Below are 16,620 nucleotides of genomic sequence, written 5' to 3'. Positions count from 1 at the left end.
AACCCTCTTTGGTCCCTGATGTGCTGCCCCAAATCTGCCCAGACGTCAGCCTCCTGGGGGCAGGTGACGGGGCCCCACGGTGTCACTCTGGGATCCTGCGCGTGTCTTTTCCGCTGGCTGAGGCTGGGGGGTCTGAAGCTTGGCTGTCACACCCACTGGCTGAATGATGTGAGCTGTTTGCTCTGAGTGTCCATCTCTCCGTATAAAATGGGGATCATGCCCTTGCAGACAGTTACAGGATACGCACTGCGTGCCGGGGGAACTTTAAGTAAGCGAATGGAATTCCTCCTCCCGGGCAACACTGCTAGGTGAGCTGTGCAGTGGGTGCTGGGATGGACCAGTGCCCGGGCTGCAGTGGGCGGGAGGCAAGGTGGCCCCCACCCCTGAACTGCCAGTGCTGGGTTCAGCTGGATCCCCAAAGCGCACATGGCACCCCTGCGAAGCAGCCACCTGGAGGAGGTCCCGGCATCAAAGGCCAAGAGGACAGGCCTTGAAGGTTTGGGGCGAGGACCTGCCCGGTCATCAGCAGTCACTCGGCCACCACTGGATGGAGGGGTTTCAGCCCCCGACCCTGGAGGCTGGGACGGGGACCCAGGATGGAGCGAAGCAGTGGGGCCCATGGGGTAGGAAGGGTGAAAGTGACACAGGTTGACAGGGGAGGGGAGGGGAGCGAGAGAGAGGAGGGCGTCCAGGGCAGCCTCAGGATTCTGACCTGGGGGAGGGGACAGTGGAGCGGGTTTGGGTGAGTGGGGAAGGGGAGGCTGGGGAGATGACAAGGTTGGGGTGCTATGGTCCCACCCTACCCCAAGCTTGTTTGGGGGACATTTTGTGAACCACACACGGCCGGGTCCTGGTGCAGGGCAGGCACGGGGGGAGCCAGACTTGTGGTCAGCCCCGCTTGTTCCTTCTCTCCTTCACGTTCCTTCCTGCATGGGGTCGGATATGTCCCCGAAAAACTCACAACCTTCCCAGAACCTCAGAAGGTGACCTTATTTGGAAACAGGGTCTTTGCAGATGTTATCAAGTTAAGATGAGGTCGTCCTGGGGTAGGGTGGGCCCTTCGTCCAGTAGAGGAGGAGAGACACGGAGACAGACACCGAGGAGAACGCCACGTGACATCAGACCTAGGACTGCCGGCAACACAGCAGCCAAGGGAGAAGCACGGAGCAGATTCCTTCCTAGGGCCTTCAGACAGAGCATGGCCCTGCCAACGCCTTGATCTCAAACTTCTGGCCGCCAGAACCTTCGGAGGATACATTTCCGCTGTTTGAAGCTGCCCACCGGAGGACTTCCCTGGTGGTCCAGTGGTTAAGACTCTACGCTTCCAATGCAGGGGCGCGGGTTGGATCCCTAGTCAGGGAAAGGAGATCCCACATGCTGCACAGCTCGGTCAAAAAGTAAAATAAAGTAAAATAAAATAACGCTGTCCACTGTGGGACTCCGTTACGGCCACCCCAGGGCACCAATACGCTCCCCGTCTTTCCTTCCTCAACCAAGGCTCACCCCTCACCCTACCTGAGAATTCCACCTCCTTCTCGGAGCCACCCTGCTCAAAGTCCTCAATCTCCTTGGTTGGAGGGTTGAGGCTGGACCTGATTCTCCTCATCAGTGTCACCCCGGCCTGGCTTCGTCAGGTGGTACTTCCCATACTCTCCAGAGGGTTGGGTTTAACATTCTGCCTCTGGTCGTGATGCGGGCGTTCTCCCATCTTCAACCTGGATACTCTGCTGTCCTGAAATCCCGCCACCTCCTCCCTCGGTGGCTGATGTATGCAGGCCTAGAAGGCGAGTTCAATTATTCATTCACACATTCAGCACACATTTTTTTCCATAGTTCATCAAAAACTTTCAAGGACTTTCGAAAAAACTGTCTTTTATTCTCTACCCATTCAGTTAGCTGAATGCCAAAGCAGCAGAAGAGAAGAGGGCCTTGCTTCCTGTCTCACCCACCCTGTCTCCCTGCTTCTCATCTCGCACGCAGATTCCAAATTAGAGAGCCCTTGTTAGCACCCGCCGTGTGCCAAGTACCTGACAGGCTTTTAAAGTTATCATAAGAATAAGCTGCTTATTGAATGAAGTGCATGTCAAATGCCAGACATCATGCTAAGGGCTTTCCATGTTGTCTCATTTTAATCCTTCACAATGATCCTTTGAGGTAGGTGTTAGCAACCCCATTATACAGATGAGGAAACTGAGGCCAACTTATCTAATGACCTAGCTAAGGAAGCACAGCTGGTAAGTAATTGTTTCTGGCCGAAACTAGCCCAGGTTGATACCATGCAGTCAATAGGAGGAGATTTGGACATAGTGCACGTAGTGGGTCGAGCGGTAGCCTCAAAACAAAAGGTATCCACATCACAACTCCTGGAACCTGTGACTGTGATCTCATTTGGAAGAAAGGGTCTTTGCAGATGCAATTAACTTACAGGTCTCAAGATGAGACCATTCTGGGTTACCCCACGACAAGTGTCATTGTAAGCCTGGGTTACCCCACGACAAGTGTCGTTGTAAGAGACACCCAGAGGGAGCAGGGCAGGAGGCCACTGAAGACAGAGGCAGAAGTTGGCCTGATGGAGCCAAAAGGCAAGGAACTCCTGGGGCCCCAGGAGCCGGAAGGAGCAAGAAGTATCCTTCTTTAGAGCCTCCGGAGGGAGTGCACCTCTGCAGACACCCTGATTTCAGACTCCTGGCCTCCAGAACTGTGACAGAGTAAATTTCTCTTGTTTTAAGCCACGATGTTTGTTAAAGGCAGTCCTGGGAAACTAGTGCATCCCTGGAGCAAGAATTCAGGTGTTGCAACGGAATTCGAGTGCCAAGATGGGAGTCCCACTTATTGATGAGACCAACTGGACCAGGCAGATACAACCATTACCCCAAAGGTACACACAGGTTGAAACTCTTGCCCGGGGCCAACAGGAAGGGCCCACTCCCTCGCAGCGGCCTCCTCTCCAAGCCGGGCCAGGGGCGGGGCAGGTCTTTTTCAGGGGGTGGGGCTTATGATGCTCGGTTCCTGCCTTGTGGGCAAAGATTGCTAAACTTGACAGAGCCGAACTCCCCTGAGATTTGAGCTCAGAACCCTGAGATTTGAGCTCAGAATCTGGGGAGTAGCCCCAAAGTACAGGGTGGAAATTTTAACAGGAGTTTGCTTGTTATCAAAGGGTTTGTTTTTCCCTAACTGCAGGTGAACAGGAGTGGATACAGTCCGCACTATATTTAGGAGGGAGGGAAGGAATTTAGTTTATTAAAAGAAATGAGGGCAGAGAGATTTGGTAGTTCTTACGTTATTTAAAGCCTTTCTTCCGCTTAATATTCTCCGTAGGATATCGGATGTGTGACAACACGTACCCAGAGAAGAACCACAATGTAGAAGTCAGTCCATTTACACAAATCCAAGTCAAGCAGCCAGTGTGGACGTGTCGGGACTTCCCTGGTGGTCCAGTGGCTAAGACTTCGCCGTCCAACGCATGGGGTGCAGGATCGATCTCTGGTCAGGGAGCTAGGATCCCACATTTCTCGCGGCCAAAGGACCAAAACATAAAACAGAAGCAATACTGTAACAAATCCAATAAAGACTTTAAAAATGTTCCACATCAAAAAAAAAAAAATGAAATGACGTGTGGATAGGCTACCAAGTAGAGGCACGTAAGGAAGTCTTAGAGAAACCTGGGGCAAGAATCACAAACGGATTCCAGGGCGGAAGGGCGCAAGGCGGAACCAGAACTTCCAGGCATTCTCAGTCACAAGCGATGGACAGATGGATGGGGTAGGGGAGCCCGGACAAGGCAAGCGAGTCTGGTGACATCCTACCCTTGGCGGCAGTGTTGTGCTTTAAGAAATACTTCAACATCCTTCTCCTTTCCTTCACAAAAAGTCCCGTGAGCAGATGGAGGAAGTATCATTTCTATTTCACAGGAAAGACCCCACCAAGATTCAGGTTCAGTGTGATTTTCCCAAAGTCTGATTCTAAACGGATGATGTGGGAGACGGGGCTTGGATGACGCGTGAATTCCAGCCCAGAGAGTGGCCGAGAGCCGCAAACCCCCACTAACTGCAACTCCACGTCATGTTCTCTAGACTTTGCAACTTGAATTCTCATCAAAGCAGATTCCCCAGAGCTGCCCCGTCACACGGGAAATCGTGCCCCCTTCCTGTCTCAGGTGTTTGCCTGCTAAGCCAGGAACAGCCAACGCCCACGGTGCTTCAGACCGTCCAGAGCCGTGATATTTGGTCCCATCTCACGCTGACCGTGGGACTCAGCCTTCCCACCTGGAAATAGAAGGTGACAGGAGGACCTGAAGGCCTGAAAAGTTTCCCAGCTCCAGACCTGCCCCAGGAACCCTGGTTCTATGTGGAGAAGATGTAGACAGCCCCGCATTCAAACACTTTCCGTGTAAAGGGGTGGACGCTACACCTCACCAGGATCTTGAAGGCAGTGTCACTCACTGCCCCTCTCCAGGGACATCGGCTTCTCTTTTTCCCCCCGTTGTAGTGATTATACTAGTTTTGTTTTATTAATGGCCACCTTGACTCCTTTTTACAAGTTGGCAAGTTACAACTCCAAATACATGTGTGAAAGGAGGAAAGGGAGGAAGCAGGGCAGGTGGAGAGAAGTGTGTGGGGGGAGGGAGAAAGGGGGGAGGGAGAAGGGGGAGGGAGAAAGGGGGGAGGGAGAAGGGGGGAGGGAGAAAGGGGGAGGGAGAGGGGGGAGAGAGAGAGGGGGGAGGGAGAAGGGGGAGGGAGAAAGGGGGAGAGGGAGAAGGGAGGGAGGGAGGGCGCACAAAGGCAGCAGCACCCTCTGAGCAGCCCCGAGCCGCTGTCAGAAAGCCTCCGTGTTCATGGCAAGTGTCATCTTTGCAGACATCAACCAAAGCAGCTGTTAACTGAACACCAACTGTCTGCCAGGTGCTGGGCTGGGACCTCTGTATTCATCACCCCTCCCTACAACCACCCTGCCACCTCAGAGTTCTTTTTTTTTTTTAACATTCATTGTTTGTTTTATTTGAATTTTCTTTTCTTTTTTATACAGCAGGTTCTTCTTAGTTACCTATTTTATACACATCAGTGTATACATGTCAATCCCAATCTCCCAGTTCATCCCACCACCAGCCCTGCTGCTGCCACTTTCCCCCCTTGGTGTCTATACTTTTGTTCTCTGCGTCTGTGTCTCTGTTTCTGCCCTGCAAACCGGTTCATCTGTACCATTTTTTTAGGCGCCACATATATGCGTTAATATACGATATTTGTTTTTCTCTTTCTGACTTATGCCCATGGACAGACAAATGGATGAAAAAGCTGTGGTACATATATACAGTGGAATATTACTCAGCCATAAAAAGGAACGAAATTGGGTCATTTGCAGAGACGTGGATGGACCTAGAGAATGTCATACAGAGTGAAGTAAGTCAGAAAGAGAATATTCATCATTTCTTAAAAAATATTTATTTAAGCTGTGCCGGGTCTTAGTTGCGGGCCACGGGATCCTCACTGTGGCACGTTTAGTTGCGGAATGCACGCGGGATCTAGTTCCCCAACCAGGGATCGAACCCGGGCCCCCTGCATTGGGAGTGCGGAGTCTTATCCACTGGACCCACCAGGGAAGTCCCCAGCTTAGAGTCCTTATCCTCACTTTATAAGTGATGAAACTGAGGCCCAGAAAGGTCATTGTCCAAGGTCACAGAGCTACGAGAGATGGAGTCAGGACTGCAGCTCGGGGCTGCAGGGACATCACCGCCTTCAGAGGCTGAGCTGTGCGTAGGACAAGGACCTGGGGCAGTGATGTGCCCGGCGGGTCATGTGGACCCACACGTGGGCCCACACTCGGGATCAGGTGAGCTGGACTGGTCTCTGGACTTGCGGGGTGCTTGGGGCACCTCTGAAGGGGAGGATAATTCCTGCCCCCTCCCTCCCACAGACTACAGTGAGGGTTGAAATGAAAACTGCTTTGGGAACCAAGAAGTCCTGAGGCGGCCGTGACCTTATTTTCGCTAGAAACTCTCAATACTCTGTGAGGTGGGGAGTCTGGAATGAGTTCCTTCTGTCCCACCATCCAAGGGCACTGAGACCCCGGGATGCTGACATGTCCTCGAAGTGAGCTGACAGTGGACCTGGGCCGGGGTCTGGCCTCCCCTGAGCCCACACCCCGTCCTCCCCTTGGACTACCACACCAGCCTTCCTCGATGAAGTGGGGCACCTGGGCAAGCTGCCTAAACTTTCAGCCCCAGTGTCCACTCTGCAAAATGAAATCAGTGAGCAGGGGGCCTGCTGCATAAGAGGGACTCATCAGAATGTTATCTCTGTGCCCCTTTGGGGGAGGGAGGGGCTGCTGAAGTCGGAGGTCTGGGGTAGACACTGAATTCACTTCCTGACGGCCGCTAAGGGGTGAACGAGAGCAGGGGGCTGGAGCCAGGCCGGCCCAGGGCACTTGTGTTCACAGCGTCTGTAAGGCCTTATCTTACCCACCCCTGGTGGGGTCTCACGCGGGGGCCCAAGTCTCCCACCTGCCCGGGAAGGCGGAGACACTTGGAACAGGAGCATCTTCGTCAGGAGCTCTTTCTGTTCAGCCCATGGAAGGAAAGTCAGTTCTGTCCACATTCTGCAAATTTCCGCAAAGGAAACCAGATCACTGGCACCACAGCCTGTCCCAGCGCGAAGAACATTCCTCGGCAGGTGCACGCGGACCCCTGCTCCGGGCCCTCTAGTGAACGGCCTTGATCTTGGGTGATATTTACATGCTGTTTTCCTGGGCGGCCACAGATGCGTGTCACACCAGTAACTCGCCTGGAGGCTCATCCTGGGTCTGCTTGACCTGGTGCGCTTTGAAAACAGAAGAGAACACTCCAGTTTGCCAGCAACACCCATTTCCCTTGGGAGCAAATGTTTGCATCTGGCCCTTTGTGTCCTCTCTTTTTGGCTGCCTCTACCAGAGGAAGCGGCCTGTCCCCACATTCTGTCCGGGTGGCCCAGGGCACTAGCCGGCCCCTGGGGGAGGCCTGGACAGCTTTGGTCTGGAACTTGCATGGAGGACCGCCCAGGCACCCCGTTTGGTCTGATCCCCATGTGACCCCGCGAGGGTTCGGAGCCGGAGGGGCCTCCGAGCCTTGCGGTCCAGGTGAGAACCCTGAGGCTCGAGAGATGAAAGCATTTGCCGAGGTCCTTGCAGGTAAGAGGCGCAGGGGGCAGCACCTCCAACTTCCGCCAGCACAAGGCCACGGTACCTCCCACTGCAGGCCACAGCTGGGGACCGAGGGGGCGGACCCCGAGCTCGGGGGCTCCCCTCTGGTCCCTGTACCCTCCTTGCTGGGAGACTTTTGAAATGCTCTGCTGTTCTCCCCAAGCCAGACTCCTCGTCTGTAACAGGAAGGGGCCTGGCCACCACCAGGGAAGCTGCATCACCCCTCCCCGTGGCCATAGCCACCCCTGCCTCATTTTCTCAGACCAGCCTGCTCCCCCCAAACCACGGGCTGCCCTCTCCCCAGCCCCACAGGCCAGCCTGGATTTCTCTCACTGTCTGGCCAGTGACAGGGAAATGGAGCTTGGGAACAGACAAGGGACACCCTGAGCTGGCCCAGTGCGGACACACAGTAGCTGTTTCTGAATGAAAAAGAAAAGGGGGGAGATCAGCCTGTACCCCAGGACCAGGGAGGGCAGTGATGCTCTAGCACTTCCGCATCTCTGACGATGGACTGGCCGTAGCCAGATGTGGGTCTCCCCCACCCAGGGGAAGAGATGGCCCTGCTTGTCCCATGGCGTCCGGGGTTCCCACCCCGTCTGGTCTGCAAGAGGCTCTGGTCACACGGAACTCTGGCTGGAGGAGAGAGGAGCACCTGTGGGAAATGAAACAAGTGCTGTCCTGACCCATTGAATAGGGCCTTCTGGCTTGGGGCCCTCAAAGCAGGCTCTCTGTGACACCGGGGACACAGTTCCTCCCCCTGAGACCTGACTTGGACCAGGCCCGTTGGACCCCTTTTCCCTTGACACCTGTCCCTCCTGCCCCGATGCTGAGATGTGATGGGGCGGGCAGCAGGTAAGGTCTTTTCTCCCCTCAACGCGTTCTACCCTCAGGACCCTCTGAGGGTCAGCCATCCGCAGGTCTTGTTTGCCAGCCTCCTACGTGCCAGCCCCCAGGGCGCCTGCCTGCCCGGGCCCCACCGTTCTCCGATGACCTTACAGCGCCTCTCAGCTGCCCGCAGTTCCAGGGTCCTGAGGCTCTGATCTGCCTTCCCATGGGCAGTTCTCTTCCTGGAACACAGCTCTGGGGGTGACACTCCTCTCTCCCCACTGCCCTATGGCTGCCTCCTCAGACTACCACGAGGACCCTTGATCTGCAGCCAACCAAGCCGACCCCCTTCCTCCCCACACACAGGCCTGGGGTCTTCCCAGAGTCCCCACCCACTTTCAAACCTCAGCCCCTGTGACAAGCTCCTCTGTCCCCGGAATTCGCATTCCTGCCCGCTTCCGTCTGGCAAGCTCCAGGGCATCCCATCGGGTCCCATCTGCATCTCCCCTGCTTTGGGAAAACGTCCCGGGCTCCCTGGGTAGTTGCACTCTTCCCTGGGCTCACACGCCCCCCTGTCCCCTTGCTCACCGCAGGGCGGGCCTCTCCCAACAGGCGGAGCTCCTCTGGGAGGGACCGCCTTCTTCCCCTGCCTTGCCGCCACAGTCCTTCCAGAACACTGCAGGGCCGACACCGAGTGGGAGTCAGCGCGCTGGTTAAATGAACAGACCTGGGAGGACGGCGTGTAAATAATTTTTAATATGTTGAAACACATTAAAAATGCATTAGAAAAGCGGGCTATTTAAAGGAATTCCATAGGGAATCATTTTCTAAAAATGAGAACGTCTTCTTAATGGGAATAATCACTCCCTAATTCAAATGGTGCCTGTGTTTGTATCTTCATTGACAATATTGCCTCTCTTAATGAAAAGAACGCCTTACAAGGACATCCTTTGTTGCCAGAAACTTTATTCCCAGGGACAGTAATAACACTTATGAATGCTTAGGCCAGAAAAATGCAATGAAACATTTACCAAAATTACGTCAAGTGTCCAAAAAACTATGTAGTTCATTTCTAGGTGTCTTTGCTGGAGGTAAGGAGTTAGGGCTGGGCAAGAATCAGTGGCATAATATACAGGGCTCGGTACAAAATGAAACGCAAGCCCCTTGTTCAAAAATGATTAAGAGGGCTTCCCTGGTGGCGCAGTGGTTGGGAGTCCGCCTGCCGGTGCAGGGGACGTGGGTTCGTGCCCCGGTCCGGGAGGATCCCACATGCCGCGGGGCGGCTGGGCCTGTGAGCCATGGCCGCTGAGCCTGCGCGTCCGGAGCCTGTGCTCCGCAACGGGAGAGGCCACAACAGTGAGAGGTCCGCGTATGCAAAAAACAAAAACAAAAACAAACAAACAAACAAAATGATTAAGAATTTCAAGGCAGTGACAGCAGAGCATTCAATCCAGCATGGACTCCTTCTGAGTGCCAGACCCTGTGTAACTGTCCAGGGTGCACACCCACGAGGCCGGCGATTGACCAGGAAGGGAAGAGGTTTGAGCGAGCCTTCTCCCAGGACCCCACCGAGGGGAGTCCTGCCGCGGCTCGGGAGCTGCCTGGAGGCACTGTGTGTCGCTCTCAACACTAGACTGTGACGATGATGAATGTCATTGGCACTGAGGTGAGAGGGGGCCCGAGTGGAGCCTTGTCAACGCCTCGGCTCTACCCCATGAAACTGATTTCAGACCTGTGACCTCCAGGCCTGTAAGAGAATATATTCGTGCTGTTTTAAGCCACTGTGGGGTTTTTTGTTTGTTCGTTTGTGTTTTTAATGAACTAATGATTCTACTCCTATGACTCGATCATGTTTTGAGCTCTTTATATTTGTCCACTTTTTAACTGAAGCATAGTTGGTTTACAATGTTGTATTAACTACACCACTGTTTTGGATAATCTGTAACAGGAGACAAACACAGATCTGGAGTCCAGACTGGATGTGGGCTATGTGTGTCCTTCCTGGTTTTAGGGTCACTCGGGCAGCCCCTCACCTCTCAGTCACCAGCCTCTGCCCTTGCAAACCGTGGACACCCTTCAATCCCAAGGTTGCCTTTCCCTGGAATTCTGACCACCCTGGAGAGCCTTACTCACGAGGAGTGGCCTGGCTCCTCTCTGCATTGCAAACGTGGAAACTGTTTTCTGGGAGGGGCTCCTGTTTTCTCGTCCTCTAACTCCACTCAGTTGCGCACACAAGGCTCTCCACCTCTGCCCACTCCATCCCACCACTGGCCTTGTCATCATCTAAAGGGCCCTTCTGCTCTGCACGCCAACCTGGCTCAGTCAAAACTCACTACGTGAATTCCTGGAGTTGGCCCTGTCTGCCCAGGACAGCTGATCCCAACCTCAGGGAGTCAAGGTCAACTACAGAGTATGAGAGAATCTTCTACACAAGGCCACCCTTCCCTCTGACACCAACTGCGAGTTCAGGGGTTCCCCAAATCCCCACCAGTTTCGATAATTCACTGGAAGCCTCGTAGAGCTCACTGGAAGCTGTTATACTCATGGTTATGGTTTATCAGGGGAAGGATACAGACTGACACCAGGAAGAGATGTGTGGGGTGGAGTCCAGGAAAGTTCCAAACTCAAAACTTCCATCGGCCTCAGGATGCAATCCTGGCCCAGCGTCCACGTGTGACGATGCGCACGCAGCACGGTCACCCTGGGAAGCGCAGCCAAGCTTCAGTGTCCAGGATTTTTACTGCGGCTCCATTCTGCAGCCCATCGTGAGCTTCCTTTATCACCATAAACTGCAAGGTGTGGTCTGAGGGAAACTCCAGGAATAAGAAAGAAATTTATATTTCTTTAGGGAAATAAAAGAATTAAAGTAAAATAAAATAAAAATAAAATTTTACTCTCGGGAAATTCCTAGGGTTTAGAAGAAATCTAAAGTTTTGCCGGGGACAAAAGCCAGACCCATCTTTGGCCAAGGCCTAATTCTTCGGTACACGATGACCTTGGGCCAGTCAGTTCACCTCTCTAGGACACAGCTTCCTCTCTGTTAAACAGGGATCAGATCCAACCGTCAGCATGTTCTTCCAATTCTAGAATTCCATCACCCCACATGCCATTGTTCTGGACGCTCTTTGTTGAATCATAACTGATAGCTCAGCGTCATCATTTTATCAGCAGGACGGCGTTATTTCCCCTCAAGCCACGAAGTGATGCTTGCGGACCTGGGGCTCCACTGCCAGCTCCCCACCCCGCAGCATCCTTAGGAGGCTGACTGAGTTTCTCCCTCTCGGCTTGGCAGGTCATTCCCAGAAGAGAGAGCAACAGGAACTCAGGTTTTTCCAGAGACTGGATTAAATGTTAATCACTAGGAAGGGCCCTCCTACAGTCATACTTCTTGGAGGCTTCTCCAGAGAATTGCTTGATTATTCTGTCCCTTGTTCCCTGACTTCACACCTTTCTATTTATAACAGAAAGCTTTTTTCTTAAAATAAAGTTTTGGTTTCTTTTCTTGCGGTACGCGGGCCTCTCACTGTTGTGGCCTCTCCCGTTGCGGAGCACAGGCTCCGGATGCGCAGGCTCAGCAGCCATGGCTCACGGGCCCAGCCGCTCCACGGCATGTGGGATCTTCCCGGACCGGGGCACGAACCCGTGTCCCCTGCATCGGCAGGCGGACTCTCCACCACTGTGCCACCAGGGAAGCCCCCCAAAAAAGTTTTTGGTGAAACAACTTATCTGTGGATTTTTAAAAAATTCATCAATATAGATCTTAGTTATACCCTGTTCACTATTTATCCACCACAAAACAACTCATATGCGTTACATTCTATTTCTTTATTCAGTTAGAGATTATAATAACTCTGTGCTCTTTCCACAGGTCTGTTCTTGCCTTTGCATAAACATTTATTTCTTGACATGCAGATTCCTGCAGGCGTTTATCCCAGCTAGATCCAGAAGTAATCTGGGCACCTGTCCTGCTGAAAGGCCAGCTCGCAAGAGGGTGTTCCTCAAATTCTAATAAAAATTGTCTAAGGTCTGTTTGGCTAAAGATATACCGAAAGAATGAGAATGTACGTATCCCACTATTCACCCCCAAAGTGAACTCTTTTGAAGGTTAACTGTGACAGGCGATGTGTTAGGTGATGAAATAAAAATTCGTATTTTAAGGCAACACAAGAACTATTTAAACATAACATTTTACTCGGCCCGTTTGGGCCTCCTGCCTGTCCTCTAGTGTGCATCGCGCATCTGCATTAGCCAGACGTCCCCAGCGGCAGAAATACCTGCTCAACCACAAAAAGCCATTTTCCTTCCTCTGGCCCCAGCCATGTAACTCCTTAGGAGATAACGTTCCTTTCTCAATCACGATGGAGTCGCGATGACCCACCACTCACCTTGTACGTGCAGATCTCTCTGGGGACCTTTACATACAGCGCCAACATAACATTTCCCTTAAAGATAACGACGGGTGCAGAACAGACTGGTCAGATGACCTGGGAGATACTGGGCTGCACCTAACGGAAGTTCTTAGCTTCAATACTTCCTTATGACCTAATTAATGTCACCAGCTGTATTACTTGTATTCTGCCTATTTTGCATCACCAAATGCACGGTTGTTGTTTCTTGCATCACCAGATGTGTGGCCAAGGCTCAGATAAAATTAACGATGATCAGGCGACTTGCAATGATTGACCAAATACATAGTCCTATAAGATCAATGACTGTCATAGTGGAACTCTAGCTATGGGACGAGGCAACGAGAGGGAACCATTTCCTTGACAGACTCATAAGACAGGTGGTTCAGAGGCTGATGCCAATAGCACATCGAGTGGCCCGTCAATGAAATCCTCACCTGACCTGGGAATGAGCATTCCTAGGCCAGTGGGACAAACGGGTGGAGAAATGTCTCCCAAACTTTGGTTGAGATTAAGATCGAAAGGGAAGGGATTATAAACTAAAGGATGCTGCCCACCCTGCAGTTCTACAAGAATCAAGGCATTATCCACTGTAGTGGCCACAATACACCCTGAAAGGAGTTCAGGGCAAAGATCGGGGTGAGGCCCTTTGTGCTCTGGGAAAACTGACGGAAGTGGCCCTCAGAGAGTTCGATATTTTCAGGAGAAATTTTTTATGAACCTGGATTCTTGCATCTTCCCATACTCAGAAAAGCACTAAAACCATTAACTAAGGTATCTGTTCCTGGAGAATAGCGGTAACCTTCTTCCAGGATGTGCGCTTGACGGTACGTACCCCTTCGTCAAAATCGCTAAGGGCATAATTTGTCACGTTAATGGGGCACCTTTTGGAAACCTAGGGCTAAGGCTGGTTACCAGGGGGTCCAACTGTGTGTGGTCAGAGGGTTGGAACTTCAAGCCCCACATCCAGGATTTCTGGACCAGGCAGAGGGGCTGGAGGGTTGAATCAACGCCCAATGCCATGATGTAATCAACCGTGCCAAAGCAATAAAGCTTAAAATGAAGCATAAAAATCCAGAAGGAGAGCGTGCAGAGAACATCCAGGTTGGGGAACCAGAAGGCTTCCACGATGCAGGGCCCCAAACTCCATGAGGACGGAAGCTCCTTTGCTCGGGACCTCGCTCTGTGTATCCCCTCATCCGGCTGTTGACTGGTATCTGTTAATGTCCTCTGTGATACACTGGTAATCTAGCGGGTAAGCAGGTTTCCTGAGTACTGAGAGCCACTCTAGCAAATTAATTGAACCCGAGGAGGGGGTCACGGGACCCTCTGATTTGGAAGCACAGGTAAGAACTTGGACTTGAGATTGGCACTGAAGTGGGGCGGCCTTGGGGAACGGAGCCTTAACCTCCGTTGCCATCTCCGGGTAGATAGTGTCAGAACTGAGGTGAATTTTAGGATGCCCCGCTGGTGTTGGGGCACTGCTTGGAGGGGTGGGAACCCCGCTCCACGTCGGAATCGGTCCTAGAACTTTCAGTCACCTTCATAGGACGCAGGGGTTAGGATGTGGGCATATCTTTCGGGGCCACCATTCTACCCACCACGGGTGGCAAAGCCGGAGAGGAAACAAGGAAAGCCAAGCCTGTATGGTGTGCCATAAGGGTGGGTTAGGCTAGGGGGACTTACCCCAGGACACTCTGGGATATCTGTCCAAAGCTGATGTGAAGAGCGCTCGGGGGATCACCAGGAGGCCCCTGCTTTCCAGAGTATTTCATTTTGCTTCGCGTCAGGAGACAAGCAGACGAAGTGCTGAGCCAGAGGGATGGCAGAGCAAACCTCCATCACCTGGAGGAAGCCGGTCCCACTGGCTCTGGAGTCAAAGCGGGAGGGGCCCTTGAGATGGAGCGAGGACGAGATGAGCAGTTTAAAGGGAATCAGGGGACTTCCCTGGTGGTCCAGGGGTTAAGAATCCGTCTTGCAAGGCAGGGGACGCCAGTTTGAGCCCTGGTCAGGGAACTAAGATCCCACCTGCCGCGGGGCAGCTAAGCCCACGCTGCAGCTACTGAGGCCACACGCCGCAACTAGAGAGAAGTCCACACACGAAGAGCCCGCGAGCTCCAACTAAGACCCGATTCAGCCAATAAATAAATACATATTTAAAAAACAAAACACAACAAACTAAAGGGAATCGGAAATGGTTTGCCTCGAGCCTAGGATTAAACAAATAGTGTGGGGTTAAGCAGAGTAGTGCCAACTCAAGACTCCGGGCAAGGGAGCTAAATCGTGTACAGGAATTTCTTTAAATCTTGCTCTAAGTTTAAAATTTTTAAAGATTATTTAATATTTATAAATTTATAATATGTATTAATATATAATAGACAATATATTAAATTTAAGTACTTATAAACAAAAATTTATAAATAAGTATAAATATTTACATGTTGATATATATATTAAAGTTAATATTGTTAATATTGCTTTCAGTGCTGTCATGCTTGGCTGTTAGGATTTTGTCTGAACCGGGGGAAGGGAAATGACCATTTGCTACCAGATCTCCATCTCTGTGCAGGTGGCCTCCCTCACGTGCACTTTCCAGGTATGTCTGTGAGGATGTCACCCCGGAGAAGCAAACAGAACGTGTCTAAAACAGAACACCCCCTCTCCCCAAGCCCCCTCCTCCCCTGCATCTGGGACCTGGGTGAATGGCCCCCCACCCATGCTGTTCAGTAGCCTGGGCCAGACAGTGAGGCCCCACGTCCCACGGCAAAGGGGCTCTTCCCGTGCCCACGACTACCCAGATGCTTCTCTCACCTGGAGACCTCCTGTGGCCCTGCTGCCCCATCCCTGCCTCCTTTCAGCTCAGTCACCACATGGGAACACGTCCCTCCCCGGCTCAGAGTCATCAGTCCCCAGATGGAGAGCTTCTGAGAGCCGGCGCCCTCCCGTCCCGGCCTCACCGGTCACTCCAGCTACACAGAACACCAGCAGTCCCTCATGTTCCCCAAGCTCACACTCATGTCACCCCTGGGCCTTTGTACTCTCTCCCCTCCCTCCCCCTCCTCCCCGCCCGCTTGGTTGCTGCTGCTACTATTTGATTTCTGGCTAAGTGGTGGTTTCGTTGCAGAGCACAGAGATCTGGGTAACCCAACAGTACAGGAATCTACAAAGGACCCTGCCCGTTGGAAGCACTGTAAACACCTGTGACATCAAGGCGAGTGAGACAGCAGGTGGCCGGAAGGGGCGCGGTGCGGTGGCGGGAGCTTCGGGGGTGATACTGGTGGCCCTGGCCCGCCTGCTCCTTCTGCAGACCCACCTGGCAGCAGTCTGTCCCCTTCCAGGCACATTCCTGTTCCTTTTCAGCCCCAGCATGTAGGTCTCTGCTGGCCTAGGTCCAGCGGGCTATCACCCCACCTCCTCCCAGCCCCCACTCAGCGAGCACAGACATCCCCAAATCCTCATTCATCCAGCATGGTCCCCTGGGGCCCCCCTCCCCAACGACTCTGAATTCCGCAGTTGTTCTCATCTCCCCCAGATGGTGGGCACCTTCACCTGTAAAACCGGCAGGGTGGGGATGAGATTAAGGTCCTTCCTAGCTCTGAGATGCTTGAATCAGAGACTCACTCTGGGATGGAGGAAGCATGGCCAGCAGGTTTAGTTCAAATCTGTCCAGCTGTGTGACCTTAAGCCGTGTGATATCTCTGAGATATCCACCCCTAATCTCTCTCCACCTTTTCTTTTTTTAGAAAAAACTATTTATTTTTGGCTGCGTTGGGTCTTTGTTGCTGTGCGCAGGCTTCCTCTAGTTGCGAGGAGCGGGGGCTACTCTTCGTTGCAATGCGCAGGCTTCTCACTGCGGTGGCTTCTCTTTGTTGCGGAGCACGGGCTCTAGGCACGTGGGCTTCAGTTGTTGTGGCTAGCGGGCTCAGTAGTTGTGGCTCGTGGGCTCTAGAGCGCAGGCCCAGTAGTTGTGGTGCATGGGCTTAGTTGCTCCGTGGCATGTGGGATCTTCCTGGACCAGGGATTGAACCCGTGTCCCCTGCAATGGCAGGCAGATTCTTTACCACTGTGCCACAAGGGAAGTTCCCTAATCTCTCTCTCTCTCTCTCTCTCTTTCTCTCTCTCTCTCTCCCTCTCTCTCTCTCTCTCTCTCTCTCTCTCTCTCTCTCTCGCTCTCTCTCTCTCTCATAATTCCTGACTTGCACAGGTGTTCTGGGAAGCT

This window comes from Tursiops truncatus, chromosome 11 (assembly GCF_011762595.2).
Source record: "Tursiops truncatus isolate mTurTru1 chromosome 11, mTurTru1.mat.Y, whole genome shotgun sequence".
Classification (NCBI taxonomy): domain Eukaryota; kingdom Metazoa; phylum Chordata; class Mammalia; order Artiodactyla; family Delphinidae; genus Tursiops; species Tursiops truncatus.
This window is presented reverse-complemented; position numbering follows the sequence as displayed.